The sequence below is a fragment of the Atractosteus spatula genome, chromosome 4 (genome assembly GCF_055471065.1).
Source record: "Atractosteus spatula isolate fAtrSpa1 chromosome 4, fAtrSpa1.hap1, whole genome shotgun sequence".
In the NCBI taxonomy this organism is placed as follows: domain Eukaryota; kingdom Metazoa; phylum Chordata; class Actinopteri; order Semionotiformes; family Lepisosteidae; genus Atractosteus; species Atractosteus spatula.
In genome coordinates, this window is record NC_142709.1 from 36,811,179 (window position 1) to 36,827,538 (window position 16,360).

At 36.7% G+C, this 16,360-nt stretch overlaps 1 pseudogene; it reads left to right on the forward strand.

The window, feature by feature from the left end:
• The window catches only part of LOC148836315 (uncharacterized), a 30,471-nt pseudogene extending 16,630 nt beyond the window's left edge, over positions 1-13,841 (forward strand).
• The last annotated feature ends 2,519 nt before the right edge of the window (positions 13,842-16,360 follow it).

Genomic DNA, 16,360 nt, shown 5'->3' on the forward strand with positions numbered 1-16,360 from the left:
GATTCTAAAAAGTATGAGGTATTTTACTGCAATAACAAGTGTTCATAGAAAAGGCTAATCACTTAACTCACTTAACTTTGAATGTGTTGTGATATTTAGAAATACCAACAATATTGTTGTTGTAGATGAAATTTAGTTGTAAAATTCCATATTAATATCAATATTAAGCAGATTTAAACATGCACAGTTAAGAGATTAAATGAAGCAACCAATGTACCATGAGTGCCGCCTGTCAGTCATGTTGGCCAGCCAATCACGTACAGCGGTATAACGCAGTGAACTATAGATAATTCCATGCAGTACGGGGTTGTACCCTGCATTCTGAATGGCTGCATCTGTATATTCCATCATCTGGACTCTTAAAAAACCACATTCAGCGGTCAGTATCTTGTTCTTTTCTTCTTGCCACTGACATTTAATCTTTAGACTTGCCAGTTGTGTCTTGTATCTTTCAACTGCCAATAGTTTCATGGGAGAATCATAACCCTTTCATCCTAAATAAATTAGAGAAAGTGAGCATGTTTTCTGAATGAGCAACATAAAAATAATGAAGTACAGTACATACTGCATACATGCCACATACTGTATGTATGCTTTAAACCTTTATCAATGGTCCATCAACATGCTTTTAGCTATACCATACAGAATAATTTACTTTGTTTTTTTAAGTTGTAAAATGTTTTTAATTTCACTGGGGGATCATGGGGGAAATTCCATTTTTACACATAAAATAGAGTGAAACCAATGAGATTTAGGGGAGAAAATAGAATGTATTTCCAATATACTTAAAAACACATGCGCATCCTAGTTAATTAATCAGCTTTCTTGAATTAAACAGCTGTAAGGAGTGATTCTCAGGGTCTAGTTTGTCACTCCAACAACAATTGGCGTTACAAGTTTCAAATAGCATTGGGCTATATCTCTAAAAATGCTTTATAACCTCACATACGTCCAAAAATGTTTTTACTTACTGCCTGCTGAACCAGGAGTTGCCTGTGATGTATTTTCCATCACCCTTTCTGGCACACTGATGCTTGCAGGGATTTATTCTGCCGTGCCACCTTTTTCAGAGACACATTCTTGAACCTTGACCTTTACCCAGTCTATGAGCACTGTAATTATTCCCCCGATGCATGCGAATAACGGTTTCATTTGTCAATTAGTAAAACAGTAATTAAGATTTCATACGTGAAAATTAGATCTTTGTTAACAAATATGATCTATAAATACTATATTAATGAACATTACAGGTGTCTTTTAATTGTAATATGGATGGGGAATAATATTTTACCAGTTGTGCAGTTGTACGCAGGACTTTTATCATTGTGGGAATTTCGCAAGTTCTGTGATAAATAAACCACGTGAAGATTAGGACCACAAAAGGTCAGATTTTGGAATTGTGCTACAGAGAGGATTTGACCAGAGGCACCCAGTTGTCCACCGTATCTGTGTAAGGTAATACATTTATATTGCTTTTTTATATTTTGCAAAGTTTATGGACAAAAAATATGGGAATATGTGGCTCTTTTTAGTCGATGTACAAGAGGATACTACATGTTTATACTGTAACACTTGGATTGAAATAAAATTATTTTCCATCCTCTGTCAATACAGGTTTTGATGTGGGCATCTGATGGTTTTTCACTTGTAGTACCCTGAAAAAGCGATTAACTGTAACTATAATTGATAAATCAATAACATAAGCACTAATATAGGTGTAAGAAAATAAGTGAAACGTGTTTTTCAACCTCTTGCATACATCTCGTTATTATACTGATATGCACAAGAAATTGCCAAGTAAACGAAAACAAAAACACTTCCCAACGTTATTAAATTCATTTTAGATGCTTTTTTGTGTTTTTAACTTGGTGGTGTTTTATTCATGGTTTTTTGTATTTTTTCTTTTAGGCAATATGACATCTTGCAGATGAAATTAATAAGAACTGTCAGCCCAACAAAAACAAAACTTTGAATTTGATATAGTGGCTTCAACAAAGACATATTTTAAAAAGCAAACTTAAGTCCCAACATTGCCAACACAATAGGCATTTGAAGGACAGGAGGATGAAAACTGATGTATTGTATATGCCTGGTAAGTGCAGTAATACCTTTACTAGTTGTCGATTTTTGACTTTGTTATATTAATTTAATAACATTGAAAAATAATGTATTGCTTTACATATTTTATATTCCGTAGGGTTAAGGTGTTTATTTATTCTTCCTTTTTGCTATCAAGGGTTTGTCAACATTCACAGCACTGCAGAAGAACCTGTGTGAAATCAGAGACATGGATCTTTTGTCACAAAATCAAAACTCTGTTTCAGTGGATGAAATTTTTACACAGGTAAGCTTCACAGAATGATGAAATGATCACAGCAAATGGTGTCACAGATTTCGTAAACTGTCTTTTATCCAGTAATATTTATGTATTTTGCCATCCTTTTAAAAGTTATGAGAAAGAACAATTAAAGTGTTAAATATTTTGCAATTAAATCTGAAACCAATTCCCTAAAATTTAAAGAAAACAGCTTAAATCAATAAATATATTGATTTCCCTCAATCACTCTTAGATTTGCCCAAGGATTGCGTCTTTGTCAAATAGACATGATTCAGGATGGCATAGCCATGAACAGCAGCTCCTTCTCAAAAATGGCCAAGAAGGGCCAGGGTGTCTGTATGAAAGCTATCTGGAGGTACCGCAGAGGTACCTGGGTGGCAGAAGGGAATTTGTAATAATTGATGAGAGCAATTTCATACACAAAAGAAAGGTACATTCTGTATGTGATATTTATGACATTCCATAATTTTTCATTTTCTGTTAGCTTTCTCTTTGTATTCTGATGATAGGAAAATATATTTGCAAATAATTGGAACACTATTAAGACAAACCTATAAAGTTCTTAAATGTCTAACTATAATGTAACATATTTCATGAGAGCAGATTTTGCAATAATATAAAAACACACCTTACAGATTGACCCATTTCACACATAAGAATCACTAGAATGATTCTTTAACAAAATGAAGGTAGAAATTGTTGTGCCAAACAAAGGGCATCAGCCGAGAGTTTGTGTGTTGAAAGCTGTTCTCAGAGAAATGACCAGTGACCTCTCTTAAAACAAATGATCTATTAAGCAGAAGGGGCTGCTTGTCACGCAATCTGGCAGTAAAGAAAATATATGTACTGGTCAGCTTTCTATAATGACCATATATAGCCACAATGCAAGCAGAGAGTCATGTGGGAGTGTATCTTGTATCATTTGTTTCACTGTATAAAAGAGCACTGTAAGCGTTGTCTTTTAAGTCTTGTGTCAACACGCAAGACTTTCATATGCATATGAAATAAAGATGACTTTCAACACACAAAGTCTCAGCTGATGCCCTTTCTTTGGCACAACAGTACTAAAACATTGCCTCCAAAATATCATTAAGTAAATTTACAAGCAAGACTAAAAATCCATTGAAAGCACTATATTTTTACAAATTCATACAGATACTGCCATTCATAAGGAGCTTGTAAAGCAATTTCTAGCAGTAATATCCATTCATTAGTACAGGTGGGTAGCTGCATCAGCATGCGTAGGCTGCAAAGGAACAAGTAATTGGTTTATTCCATGCTGAAAAAAAGAAGAAAGAAAACACAACGTTTTGGCCGTGGAGCCTTCTTCAGGTGTGAGAGAGACAAGGCAGTAGGCAAAGGTAATGTGGCGGGAGAACAAAGGCTGGGAGGGAGGAAGAGTGAGAGGCGGGAGGAGGGGACAGAAAGAGAGGCCAATCAAGAGGTGTGAAGTCAGAATAGGTGTAGAGAGGTGTGAAATGAAACTTCCAAATAAATGGAGAAAATTTAGAAGAGTAGTCTGTCGTTAAGAGAAGGGGGAAGGTGTGATCCTAGCTGCAGGATAAGTTTGGTTTCGGTAGTCTTCATGATGTATGAGTTTGGAAAACCGTCTTTGAAAACACAGACGGAGAGATTAGAGGGGTCGTGGCCATCAGAGGTGAAATGAGAAACAATGGGCTTGGAGAGATCTTTAATCTTCACAGCCCTGACGTGTTCTCTGAAGCGGTCTCCGAGTCTCCTTCCTGTTTCTCCAATTAGATGGCTGGGCATTTACTGCAAGAGATACAGTAAATAAGGTTGCTGGAGGTACACGATGCCATCCGGGTGATCCGGAATTGCCCCGAGGGGCCCTGAATTAGCGTGGTGTCGGATGTATACTTGCAGGTGATACAGCGAGCTCTGTAGCAAGGGAAAGTGCCTGGTGTGGATGGTTGCTGAGGGCGGTCAAGGGAGCTGTGAACAAGAAGGTTACGCAGAATAGGTGATATGTGATATGAGATGATGGGGCGGTCAGAAAAAAGGGCCCCAATGGAGGGATCATCCTGTAGGATGGAAAAGTTGTCGTTAATAGTCCTAGTGATAGGAAGTGTGTTAGGGTGGTAGGGAAGCACCAAAGGAATGCGGTTGTTACGGCGTTATTGGTGCATTTATTAATTCTAGAAAAAAAAGCCTTTCTTGATTTCTCTAGTTCTTAGTTTCTCTTGTTCCCTTTAAAATAAACTATTATTCCACAATGCAGAGTATTACATGGCCAGTATTTACATATGATATTTGTGATTTAAAGAAATTAACACAAGTAGCTTTTGGAGATTTAAGTGTTGGCTGAGTTATTGCAGGATAAAAGACTAGAGATGTTGGTAAGAAAAAGATAATTTTGGGAAAGCTGAGGAATACACTGATAACAAGAACACTTCTTAATGGGGTTAGGCATACTTTTGAAGAAGATGATGAAGTTAACAGACTGTATGTTTACATAGATACTGAAATGAGGATTGTATTTTAGATTTTGTGTAGTTGCTAGCATTGAACTGTGTGTTTGATGCACATTAATTGAAGGAATGGGCAAACATCGCTGATGCTGATCCACAGAGCCAGCATATTAAGATGTTTATAATTAGAGGCAATTTGTTTAAAGAACTAGGTATGGATACTGATGTGCAAAAGAGGTGGAAAGGCTGTTTCCTTAAGCCAGCGCTATAAAATATTTTATTCTCAGTGAGATGCTGCCATTTCATAGTGGGTTTCTAACACTGTGAATAGTTCCATCCACACAGTGCCTTTACTTCCATCCGTTTTCTAATCTCTTTGTCCAGTACAGAGGATTTGGAGCCTATCCCAGTAAGCAACGGACACAAGGCAGAATACACCCTGGACATAGCGCCTGTCCATCACAGGACAGACAGACACAAACACACACACCAGGGCCAGTTTTCCTATAAACCAATTAACTTACCAGTATGTTTTTGAGTGTGAGAGGGAGTCATATCACACATATGGAGAAAAACCATGTAACCCAGAGAGAACATGCAAACCCCACACACACAGGACTGCAGGAATTGAACCTAGGACCCCAGTGCTGCAAGATAGCAATGCTAACCACTTTGCCACCATTAGAAATGGATGGATATTTTAGTTATCTTTCTAGTTCACAGGTTTGCATGCATAATTTAATTTTGAAAGCCACTGAGACATCAGGTACTACTGTTGTATTTATGAAAAAGAAACAAAACAAAAAGCATACTAACAACTGTGCCATCCTACTCCTTGGTTAATACATTTTATTATTTATAAACAGTTAACATTGTTAGCAAAATATTTTGAATTATATTTTGCCCTGTTTTTACTTTAGTTTTGTATTTAACTTATTATCTGATTTAATATATATTTGAACAATGAAAATATATTTTTACAAGATGCGGGGGAAAGAGCAACAACTTATTACAGTGCTAAATTTAATATTATTGATTACTAATAGGTTATGCTAACACCTAACTTTCTTAATTAGATGTATTTAAAACAGTGAACTAAGTGTAACATAACATTCAGAAATACAATCGAGAATAGTTTTGTGTTGTTTGTATAGATGAAACGTTTCTAAAATGTATAACGTAACAAAATTAAAGAAGATTAAAATCTGTAATCTTTCCACTTGTATGTCATTAGAAAGTACAAGAAGTTTCTGCTTTGTCTAAGGATGGTATCAAAAAGTAGTCTAAGTGGTGAGAAAGCTGTGCTTAATGATAATTAAGGGACTTAAAAGTAAAAAGAGATGCTTCATATTGCTTGATTAATTTTAAAAACTAAGTTATAAATGCAGACGCGATTGGTGCCATTAAGCGCTGCAGGCAGCACAATGTTCGTTCTGTACTGCTGAGCTCCGCGCCTCCTCCCTCTCTCGGTGCCGTGCCGGGTCTAAATATCTAAACATATGTATCTACTGTATATACAGTAGCAGGTAGTATCACTGTATTCCACTTTCTTTGTAAACACGGAAAAACAGATTAAAACAGATTGAAATGCAACGCTGTGTCACTGTGTAAAAAAAAACGGTTTGAACACCCTATATTGTAGTGAGCTGCTGAGCTAAGAATACTGTAGGAATGTTCCTGCTGTCAGAGGGGGTGGAAAGTGCCCACGGTCATTTAATTAGTATTACAATTCGCACTGAATTTTACCCATTCAGAGCCTACATTACATTTTAGCATTTCATTCAGAGCAGAAACCCTCACACCTGAAGAAGGCTTGAATATTCTCTCTTCTCTTTTAAACATGTGTACAATGCTGTAATACAATTTAAAATAAAAGTTTAAACAGTATCAACTAAACTCCATTAATATAAGTATCAAGTGGTATTAAATAAATACAGCTAATCCGGCACGTAGACCACCAGGCTACCAGGAAGGTCACATGAGCAGAGGTGAAACAGCCCTACACATACAGAATCAACAGATATTGTACAGCGTGTATTACTGTGTTGCAGTACACGAATATAATTATATCGTTATTAATTTCTTTAGATACGCGGTTCCATATTTTATTAGCAGAAAAGATTAAAACTACCACTTTTTATACACGCTATTTCACGTTAGTTAAAGACTTCGATGCTTAAAATGTTTAGGGAGAAATGGAATATTGGTGTGTATTTTTTCTTTAAAGTACCGAGACCAGCCATATACTGTATGTTTATGTACCAAAATTAATATCGTTTATTGCCTTCACACACGTTACAGTATGCTCCTATTCTTTTTATGCTCAGCTACAAAGATTTCCCTTCAGTGGTAAAATTCCATATAAATATTCAATAATAAAACGGGCACAGTAAAGACATTTAAATCTTTCTACGACCGACCAACGCACCACGAGTGCCCCTGTCGGTCAACCAATCATGTACCGTGGTATTTCACGTCACGATGTGCGAGGATGTAGCCAATTACCCGCGGTACGTGTCTGTGCTGCGCACTTTGAATGGCTGCATCTGTACATCCGACACCACGCTAATTCAGGGCCCCTAGAAAACAAAAGATTATGTGATAAAGATTGTGTGATAAACAAAAGATTGTTTTCTTTTTAATATTCTTTTTTTGCACTGTCAACGTTTTAATTATGGTTTATATAATTGATATATGATTGCTTCTGTGTTTATTTTTACAAGTGAGAAAGCTCCTCATGAATAGGCAAAAGTAGACGACAAATTGTCTACTTTTGTGAGAAAAAGTATTGTTTTTATGGGCAAAGCTACGTAATCTTTGTGACACTGTGAAATAGGGCATGTTTTCCCTAAACTAGTAGAAACAAAATTAATGTTACTTTCATAAATGGATGTTCTGTTTAATTACAGTAAGACAGAATTTAAATATATAGTAAAACCTCAGCATTTCAGAGGGTTAAGTAGACTTATGGGTAGGTTAAGAATTGTGATAATACCCATAACGTATTGGATAACATCAAGTGGAACTTAATACCTTATGGGCAAAATATGGTACTGTTTCATAACAAGCAATTCTGTAATAATATTTTTTGTTATAACTGTTAACTATTAGTGCTAAATAAGAAATAGTACTTATTGGTAGTAAGTATTTTTACTAAACATACTATAATATGCACACACTGTAAAAGTTAAGGGAGTGGACATAAAAAAGAGTACTTTGATGGCTTGTGGTTTGAAGTGAGGGGTGTGGATAGAAAAGCAGCAATGGCTTCTCCCTTCCTACTCAACCATCTCACACTCATTCTAATGTGGTTGGTCTCCTTCTCTTTTTCTTTGAATTTATTTTAAATATTTAATAATGGATTAATAATCACTGTATTACAATATTATTAACAATAAACTTTAAGCTTTTCTTTTTCAGATTAGTATATCTCAGATTAGGGACAAAAACTAATTTAATACTTCTTAAATTTCACACCTTGCTCATTACTTTATTAGTTTGGTCTGTTTGTTTAAAGGGTATTTTCCATCTGAAAAACAAATAAAGATTAAAAATAGAAGAGTTGGCTACATAGAAGATGGGATGAATGCGTGAAAGTATGAAGTTGCACTAAAGTATTTTCAGTGTTTGTTTCTCACTCATAAAGTGCTGAAATGAGCAGGAGGACATGCCTTTAGTCCACATCTAAAGAGTCCTATAGCAGAATTTATCCTGAACAACAAAGTGTGCTCCTGGACATGTCTTATCACATAATCAGCTTTACTTATTTATCTTCTTTAAAGACCTTCTTCAAATGCCCTTATTATGAAAAACTGTATCTCTGGAAACAGCTCCATACAGAATGTAAGACTTCAACACAGCAAGATTTAAAATGTGATTAAAAATAGTGATGACCTCATGATGCATTTTTTACAGTAACATCTTCAATGGGATGTGAGAAAAGGTATGCAGGTATGGGAATGGATATGAGTTCATCTTTCTCAACATAAATAAAAGAAGGACATGTTTTATTACAAGCTTGTTCAACATCATTCAATACTCAATACTGTAAATATCCAGAGGATCTGGCTAATTATTGACATTGCTCAAAATAGTTTGTAATATGAGTTCCCCTTGTACAGTTGTAAAAAAAGAAAGCCCACAATCATTCAACATTACTTCAATAAAAATATTTATAGAGACCAGGACCTAGTTGGTTGTAATGGAGTTGACATTCCTTATATCAACAAGACACAACAGGAATGTGCAAGCTGAATATTTATGGAACATGTTCTGAAAGTAAACAATCCAGTAGACAGGTATGGGAAAGCTTTATATTGCCTTCAGGTAGCCCGGTGTGGTGGAAATTGCACACATGACTGACAAGAACAATATTAATGTCTATGTTGTTAAGCAAAGGTCCTTCTGTGCAGAAGTAACATAGTGTCTGTATCCTGGCTTTCCATAAAGGAACGATTCATCTTCAATCCCACACTCCCTCCAGTCACCCACTGACACATAACTGTTACTTTTAACATTTTGGCACATCTTTCACAATCATACATCTCTTGCAAAATAATTAAATAACACTAAAGAATGTTAAATGTTGTTTAAGCACTCGTACAGAAGAGTGGAACTATGAGACGCAAATGCTTAAGGCAAAAATACTTTGGAAACTAATACCTTAAATTAAAGCAATAAAAATGGAAAGTCTCTATGGTACAATGTAATGATTTATAGTTGGAGGCATTTTATACAGTACATGTCTCCAGATACTAAATAACACCTTTACCCCAAATAAAAATACATTCAACATTCATTTGTAATCAGTTTGTATAGTATTAACATTGTATAACACAAAATACTGTTTCATATCTGTTGATATTTTAAAATAAAAACTTCCTTACACTTAATTGTTATTTAAAAACAACTCTGAAAAATACAATTATTTTTTTATATAAAGGACAATCACTATATAAACTTTATATAAATGCATATTTAAAGATGTTGCCATTCAGAATGTGAATTAAAACCCTGTAACGCACTACAGGGGGCTAAGCTTAACCATGGCATGTGATTCACTGGCCAAAGATAATCAATAGTTTGACACCTGTGCTGCATTACATGTTAGTAAAATGATTGATTCATTTAATCTGTCTTCTGTCCATGGTTAAGTCTTCTTAATATGGAATATAAATATTTAATTCTATAACTAAATGGAACTTTGGTAGCTGGGCATAAAAATACACTTTTGGTAGCAGAGCATAATGTCTGTGAACATCATTAATTTAGGTTTATAAATATACATACTGTAAATTGCTGGAAGTGGTGTAGCTAAATTAAAAAATATATACAACAATATTCCACGTTCTTCATAAACATTATATGTATTTATGTAGTCTTTAACTTGGTCACTACTATGGTTATTTTGGAAAGGTTTAAACATGCTCATTCTTGCTATATAAAGTTTAACACAAATACAACTTTAATGACAACCTTTCCATCCTACAGGATGATCCCTCCATTGGGGCCCTCTTTTCTGACAGCCCCATCATCTCATATCACCGACCACCTAATCTGCGTAACCTTCTTGTTCATAGCTCCCTTGTCCGCCCTTAGCAACCATCCACACCAGGCACTTTCCCTTGCAACAGAGTTCGCTGTATCACCTGCAAGTACACATCTAACACCACACTCATTCAAGGCCCCTCAGGACAATTCCTGATCACCCAGATGGCATCTTGTACCTCCAGCAACCTTATTTACTGTATCTCTTGCAGTAAATGCCGAGCAATCTACATTGGAGAAACAGGAAGGAGACTCGGAGACCGCTTCAGAGAACATGTTAGGGCTGTGAAGATTCGAGATCTCTCCAAGCCCATTGTTTCTCATTTCACCTCTGACTGCCAAGACCACTCTAATCTCTCCATCTGTGTTCTCAAATACGTTTTTCCGAACTCATACATCAGAAAAACTACAGAAACCAAAATTATCCTGCAGCTAGGATCACTCTTTAGACTTTTAATAATTTTAAACTGTATTACAGTATGTTAAACATTAAACATGAAAAAGTATATTTTATACAAGCAAGATTGCTCAGTTAGACAAAAGTACACAACCTTCCACCTTCATCATAAATAATTTAATTATACATAAATATTTTATGCATCAAAGTGTTTAACTTGGTAACTTAAAGTGGTTCTGGTTTTAAAGTGCTTGTTCTAACATTATTAAGCTTATATTCTGTACTTCATAAAAAGTTATAATGTTTTATCATTTTCTAAGAATACGTAGTAAGAACACCACTTGCTGTTATTGTAAAAAGATAAATGTTTTAGTGATTTAATATCACTTGATACTTATATTAATATGGAATCATGTAACTAAGCAGCTAAAGTATCATAAATGGACATTTCCACTTATGACATTTCGTATTTTGACATTCGTTTCTTTTAAAAAAAAAACATCTATTGTCCTTATGGTGGTAATGAGCCCTGTAATGTAGCGAGCTGCACCCAGGTGGTTCAAAAGCACAATCAGAGCATTACTTTTGGTTTGTTTCTCATAGAGCTGAATGCATAAAAATAGTCCACTATTATAGCTTATTGTGAACAGGATGTGTCTCTTTCCGGCTTACACCCGAATTGAGAAAATCTATATTTTGTCTTAATCCAAATATTACCAGACAGTAATCAGCCAACAATTTAAACTGTACTATATAGTACATCCGCCTGGAATTGAACCTGGTCTGTCAGCGTCATTCAACAGGGAACCAGCTGGATGAATTATTATACGTGATGGTTTTGTGTTTAAGGATTTCTTCATGGAAATCTTTAAATTAAACGAGGGAGGGGGGAAGGATTATTTTTGACAATTGTCAGTATTCGGGGAACATCTTATCAACAAGATTTTTTTATTTTAAAAAAACTAAATAAAAAATAAGATACAATGACGTGTTCCTGCCTAACTCAAACATTGCATGACTTTAAAAGCTGTAAGAAACAGGTTTAGATAGTTAAAAACAACTTTTTATGCTTGAAAAAATTAAATGGGTGAGTTTTCTTCTTCATGATCAGCTTAGAATCTTTATGTACGCTGTAAGATTTTTACTTTTTAATTAAACATTTAAAATACTTGAATTTCATAAAAGTTGTACTGATTTAATACCTCTTGATAGTAATATTAATTTGGAGTCATGTAACTAAGCAGCTAAAATATCACAAGGGGACATTATGGAAACATTTGACGTTTGTTCTTTTAAAAAAATATATATTATTGTTCTTATACCAGTAATAGGCAATCGACTATATTGCGCTGTACCTAGGTTGTTCAAAGCCCGATCAGAGAATTACTTTGTTTCTTACATAGCCGAATATATAAAAATAGTCCACTATTATAGCTGATGAGGCATGAGTGTGTGTATCTGGATGAATTATTATAAGTGATGGTTTCGTGATTTAGGATTTCTTCATGCATTTCTTTAAGTTAAAGGAAGGAAAAAGGGTTATATTTATACATTGTGTATCGCCTTTTCTTATATTTGTAAAAACATTCCACTTTAAATGCAATACAGAATATTTTATTAATAACATTGTAATGAATTCAGGTTCCTGGGCTTGTGCCCTCACTGCTCCTGCCCCAGTTCGCCCTTCACAGCATGGGCTCAAACCCAGGTCTCTTGTGTTGCTCAACAGAGGTATTTCCAGCTGAGCTACAAAAGACTTCTTTTAGTATCAGCACTTCAGCACTTCAGCAGCCCTATTATGTGAAGGGGAGCGGAGGGCTGTACAGCCACCGCGCTGCAACTGGCTTGTACCATCCGTATGCCTGCCATTCATTACAATATTAATAATGAATGACCATTGACAAGCTGTAAACTGAAGAGTTAGATAAGACACGTTGAGTCTTGTCTTTTCAGCTTGGAATTTGACCTTTACAGTGATCCTTTTCACTAATTTTTTTACATAGCCAGATGAGTAGAAATAGATTGAATTAATAACTGGACTAAGAAAAGTTAGTTTACACATACTTTGAAACCATATGGCTCTGGAACACCAGGAGTTGATACCCGACTGGGAGGGGGGAGGTGGTATTTTGATTTTCCTGTGCAAACTGTATTCGCTACAATACCATAATGAGTCCCTGAAATACAGCTGAGACGAACAGCTTAAAAATGTTTCTAAAGTAATCATGCGTGAATGAGTCAAATTAAAAATAAAATGTTTACAAAGAACGTGGATTACAATAATACTTCCAGCTATATAAATACATATATTTAGATCCTTAAATTAATATCATTATTAATTTCTTTAGATACGCGATTCAATATTATTTTCCCTATTAAGCGGATTCTAAAAAGTATGAAGTTTTTTACTGCAATAACGAGTGCAAGTATTCATAGAAAAGTTTAAAACATGGAATACAGAGGGTGTTACAGAAATTAAACAGAGGTCTGGAAAATTCTGTCTCAAAAATAGATGTTTAATAAATTGAAGTTTGCGAAAACAGTGACAAATCACCCTGAACATTCTAAAAATTAAAAAGTACACATTTCTTTTATTGCGATAACGATCTCAAATATTCATAGAAAAGGTAAAAGCATTATAACTTTTTATGAAGTACATAAACTTTTCCAAAATAACCACAGTATGCAACTGAATGAAAGACTTTGATGCTCAAAATGTTTATGAAGAAAGTGGAATGCTGGTGTGTATTTTTTATTTAAGCTACCACTACCAGCCATATACAATTTACATAATATGTTTATATTCCTAAATTAATATAGTTTATAACCTTCAGATACATCATGCTCCTCTTCTTTTTATGCTCAGCTACTAAAATTTCCCTTTATTTGTAAACTTCCATATTCATATTCAATATTAAGCGGATTAAAGGAATAGGGTGAGGGACGTATGGAGCAGCATAATGACCCAAGGTGCATGTGGCAAGGTAAACAGGCCCTCACAGACTACAAGAGGAAGAACATCTGTGCACCTGCCCATGATGCCTCCCTGCCTAACGAGCTCAACACCTTCTATGCTCAGTTTGAAGCCAGCAACACAGAACCAGCCATCAGAGCTGCACCCTGCAGCTGACCAGCTGCTCTCACTGTCTGCAGATGAGGTAAGGAGATCCCTGCAAAAAGTGAACACACGCAAGACTGCAGGACCCGATGGCATACCCAGTCGCGTCCTCAGAGCCTGCGCCAATCAACTGGCAGGTGTATTCACAGACATTTTCAACATGTCTCTGGCCCAAGCCGTAGTCCCCACCTGCTTCAAGACAATCACCATCATCCCAATACCGAAGAAAACTACAGTGACATGTCTTAATGACTACTGACTGGTGGCACTGACACCTGTTATCATGAAGTGCTTCGAGAGGCTGGTCATGAAGCACATTAAGGACACCATTCCAAACACACTGGACCTGTACCAATTTGCCTACCGGCCCAACAGATCCACAGATGACGCAATCTCCATTGCCATTCACTGCCCTATCTCATCTGGATAAAAAGAACACATATGCAAGACTACTATTAATCGATTTTAGCTCAGCTTTTAACACTATCATTCCAGAGAAACTAGTCAAGAAACTCAGTGCACTGGGTCTCAACACCACCCTCTGCAATTGGATTCGGGACTTTCTAACAGGCAGACCTCAGGCTGTCAGGGTTGGAAACCACACCTCTGGCACACTAGCTCTGAACACTGGGGTCCCCCAGGGGTGTGTGCTTAGTCCATTACTCTACTCCCTCTACACCCACGACTGTAAGGCCAAACACAACACCAACCCCATCATCAAGTTTGCCGATGACACCACAGTTGTAGGTCTGATCACAGACAATGATGAGAGGGCCTACAGGGAGGAGGTCAATCTCCTTACAACGTGCTGTGAAGACAACAACCTCACCCTCAACAACCCTTTTGTTGTTTTGCACATTGCCTGTTGTTGTTTTGCACATTGCATGTTGTTGTTTTTTGCACACTGCCTGTTGTCTCTGTCTTTCTTTTATTATACAATTGTATTGTTGTTGTTTTTTTGTACTACGTATTGTCTGAGAGCTAGCTAAATAGCATTTCGTTATACCTGTATATGAGTATAATGACAATAAACTTGAACTTGAACTTGAGCATGAGAGAGATCACTGGCTTCAAACAGGCTTGGGATGTAACAGAGGGGAACCTGGTGATGGCCAACAAGCTGAACCAGTTTTTTAACAGGCTTGATTCAGGGCCTTCTGTGACTCACCACCCATCCACCCACAGCCACACGCTCCCTAAGCCCGTGCAGCTGCTGCTGCCCAACATCTCTTCCATCCCCCCCACAATCATGGCTGCCTACAGCTACAACCTCCAACAACTACTTACCTCCCCATCCCCTGCAGCTGCCGTGCTCCAACACCTCCCCATTAACATCTGCAGCACTGACAGTGCTATGTGCACCATCCCCCAGGCCAGGCTTACCATCACAGCTGACCAGGTGAAGAGGGGATTGAGAAGGCTTTACCAGGGTAAGGCAACAGTGACTGTTCAACCTGAGCCTGTGCTTGGAGAGAGTCTGGAAGACAACATGTCTGGTCCTGGTACCAAAGAAAGGGTGCCCCTCTGTCCTCAATGACTACAGACCAGTTGCACTGACTTCTCATGTCATGAAGATGCTGGAGAGGCTGGTCTTGTCCCACCAGAGACCCTACAGTTCACCTACCAGCCCAATGTTGGTGTGGAAGATGCAATCATCTACATGCTGCAAAGGGCCTACTCACACCTGGACAGGTTTGGCAACACTGTAAGAATTAAGTTTTTTTACTTCTCCAGTGCCTTCAATACTATCCAGCCCTTATTGCTAGGGAGGAAGCTGGAGGAGATGCAATTGGGTGCCTCCATGATCTCATGGATCATTGACTATCTGACAGGCAGACTACAGTCTGTGAGACTTCAGAACTGTGTGTCTGAACAGGTAGTGAGTAACACAGGTGCTCCTCAGGGGACAGTTCTTTCTCCATTCCTGTTCAACCTCTATACTTCGGACTTTAAATACAACTCAAAGTCGTGCCACCTGCAGAGGTTCTCTATGACTCTGCAATTGTGGGATGTATCAAGGGTGGGCAGGAGGAAGAATACAGAGGACTGGTCAGTACCTTTGTTATATAGAATATAACCCCCCAAAAAAACAAAAAAGAGTAGCTTCTTTATCTGATCACATAAAGAAGAAAAAGCTTTTATATGACATCATAAGAGCTTTACTGGGTATTCCAACAACAATGTTGTAATGTGTATAGTATGAGAGGTTGATATGCCTTACATATTATGCCAGCAGGCATATCACCCTGAAACTCACAACTGATAACTCACTGAAGTTAAGCAGGTATGAACCTGGTCAGTACATGGATAGGAGACCTCCTAGGAAAAACTAAGGTTCCTAAGGTTAAGTACACAACAATATTCCACCTTATTCATAAACATTTTCTCCATCAAGGTCTTTAAGTCAATCATTTACTGTGGTTATTTTGTAAGTTTTGTTCTTATTATATTTTTATACTTTATAAAAAGCTATAATGTTTTAACATTTTCCATAAATATTTGCTGTCGTTATTGTTGTAAAAAAGTAGTAG